The sequence below is a fragment of the Nicotiana sylvestris genome, chromosome 7 (genome assembly GCF_000393655.2).
Source record: "Nicotiana sylvestris chromosome 7, ASM39365v2, whole genome shotgun sequence".
Classification (NCBI taxonomy): Eukaryota; Viridiplantae; Streptophyta; class Magnoliopsida; order Solanales; family Solanaceae; genus Nicotiana; species Nicotiana sylvestris.
In genome coordinates this window covers 62,175,537-62,178,843 of record NC_091063.1, presented here as the reverse complement: position 1 = coordinate 62,178,843, position 3,307 = coordinate 62,175,537, and positions in this window count along the sequence as shown.

The following is a 3,307-nucleotide window of genomic DNA, read 5'->3' as shown; positions in this document are numbered from 1 at the left end:
CCTAGGTAACTCAAATAGGATCTCAAGATAGGAGTAAAGAAAGAGCAAGAAAACAAGAATGAACCGACCTTTCCCCCCACAAAACTCACAATTTTTCTTCGGATGCAGGCACGATAAGACAACAATATCCGCAGATACATCAAGTCACTACCTTTATGACGACAAATTACCTAGCGCAAACGCCTCTAGCTAAGAAATACTTTACTTTCTCACTGTCACTCATCGTTTTCTTGCATAAGGATACGCATTGCCTTTCTTTGCGTGATACTAAGCATAGTCTCCCCTAATTGCATTAGACTAAGCATTGTCTCATCCTCTTACATTAGGCTAAGCATTGCCTTCCTAATTGCATAAGGCTAAGCACTACCTTTCCTTGCATGAGACTAAGCATTGTCTCCTCTTCTTGTATAAGGCTAAGCATTGCCTCCCTAATCGCATAACGCTAAGCACTGCCTTCCCTTGCATGAGACTAAGCATTGTCTCCACTTATTGGATGAGACTAAACACTGCCTCCCTAATTGCATAAGGCGCAGCACTGCCTTCCCTCGCATGAGGCTAAGCACTGCCTCCCTAATTTCATAAGGCCAAGAACTTCCTTTCCCTACATGAGACTAAGAATTGTCTCCTATTCTTGCATGAGTCTAAACATTGTCTCCCTAACTGCATAAGGCTAAGCATTGATCTTCCTTGCATGAGACTAAGCATTGTCTCCTCTTCTTGCATGAGGCTAAGCATTGTCTCCCTAATTGTATAAGGCTAAGCACTGTCTTTCCCTGCATAAGGCTAAGCATTGCCTCCCTAATTGTATAAGGCTAAATAGTGTCTCTCCCCACACGAAACTAAGAGTTGTCTCCCCCTTTTGGCATAAGGCTAAGCATTCCATTTTCCTTGCATAAGATTAAATACTATCTCCACTACACTACCTAAAACCTAGTACTACCTCTTTGTTCACCTAGGGCTAAGCACTGACCTCTTCTTACACAAGACTAAGCCTTGTTTTGTCTCATCTTCGCATGTGCCCACGCATCCTATATTTGCATTTCATAGGCTGAAACAACACCATCTTGTCCAAAGGCGCCATAGACCGAAGGCTTCATCCTCATAGCCGGGAGACACTATGTCATGGCCTGAGGATCTCTCAATATTGCACATTATTATTCAAAGGCGTCCTCATCTGGAGGCACCATCATCAGGGCCCGAGGACATCATTTCATGGCCTGCGAATCCCTTATCATATGCTTCATGGCCCAGGATGTCATGGTCTAAGGATATCATCCTCACCGACCGAAGACAACCTTCATGGTCCAAAGAGAATTTGCATCATGTTGAAAATTTTGCAATAACCCATATTTATTCGTATGCACCGTGTTTTATGTTTGCAAGTAATCTAGGAAGTAAATGTTCTACAAACAGGAGCAATATTCGCTCCGGTTTTCGTTCATTCACATCCTTCAGTTGTTTGAAACGTAACCGACCACCAGCAGTTGCCCATTTTTCACTCTATGACCATTCAGATATTTGCTCTGTGATACATCCGTAACGTTTTAGATTCACATTCATGACTTCACATAAATTCATCTGATACTATCCTATCCAGAAGAACCCTTTCTAAAATATACGACCATTCCTATAACAACTCCCTCTGTTTCATTCACCGTTGGATCTAGAACTACACACGGCCTGATTCCCGTAACACCAGGGATATATATGCAACTTAGGTACCAAGGTTTGGCTTCCATTTTTTCTAATCACATCATTCCTCGCTCAATTCGACCAAAATTGGTCATTATTTTCTTTACCCGACAACTCTTTCATCATTATCGGGTAAAGAGGGGCAGCTGTTGATATATAATTTGCCCTCACATTTTCTCAAATAGTATATATATACGTTCAAAACACCATTTTGCATCATTATTTAATTTACAAGATTTATGCAAGCATCTTCTAATAGCGTACACACTATGCATAATTACATTATTTGGGATAAAATACATTTTTATATTTTTATAATATTATGTTATTATTTTTAATTATTTTATTTCACAAGTAATATTTTATTATCTAATAATTAATTCTTATAAATTATTTTTATTAAACAATTTTCATGTATTTAATTTATAGTCTAATACAAGGCTAATTCCAGACCAATTAAATGGTACAAGCACCCATACCTTAGCCCAAATAACCCCCAAATCCCAATCCAAATGACCCCTTAACCCTGTCGGTACCCGTTTTAAACGACCCACCCGATTTATTCCTTAATCTCGACAGTATCTTTCAAGATCAACGGTCTACAATCACCCCACCCTTTTAACTACCCTAGACCTTAAACCCTAACCTATTCCCCTTTAACCCGCCATCCCTAAATTCTCTCAATCTCCCCTTCTCTCTTTTGAAGAACCATAGCCGCCTCCTCTTAATTCCCTCTCCTAATCTCACTGATAATGGGATTCGACCACTATTTGCTTACCATATCTGGATCCTTTTGGTACTGGTTACACGGTTTCGGTATTACTTAGGTATTTGGCCAATTTTGGTAAATACCACCTCTATATCGGACGAGAATCAAGTCAATCTTGAAGATTCAGATGATATCCCATCAATATACACAAAGTGAAACTGGATTCTTTATACCAGTTGGCCGATTTTGAGTTTAAAATCCTAACTAGGGTTTGGAGTTTGATACTTTTCCTTTCCTATTACTCTAATGACTTGCATCGAGATTTTACCTTTTTTCGTCCATGTTCACTTGATTTCTTTCCTTATCTATGTTTAATAAGTTATTTTCCTTGTTTGTTCATTTAGTTTCAACACTATATAAATCCCTCCCCTATTCCCCTTATAGACGAACTTTTTATCACCAGATTCACTAAAAATTGAAGCTATTACTCTATTGTTCTCTCATTCTCTTGTTCTATACTTTGATTCTTGGCTGGCTGAAAACCAAGGCCATCGGAATTCAATTTTTCAACCTTTCTTGGTGCGAGCACTGCCCGGGGTTCATTTGAAGCCCTTGGGAACTCTGACGCGCTAAGTTTCTAAGTTCTTTCTCTTTGTTGATATTCAGAGTATTGTGGAATTTGTTTGTTCTTATTGTCCGTTTAACTGGTAAGTCACTTGGCTTTTACAATTTTGTTCTTCTGTATTCATGATTTGGAGCAGTGGTTATTCAGGATGGAAGCGGGAGTTGAAGTGAGGCTTGACTCTCAAGTCATTCCCAAAAGGGGTAGTTTCAAGTACCTTGGATCGGTTATTCAGGGGATCGGGGAGATTGACGAGGATGTCACACACCGTATATGGGTGGGGT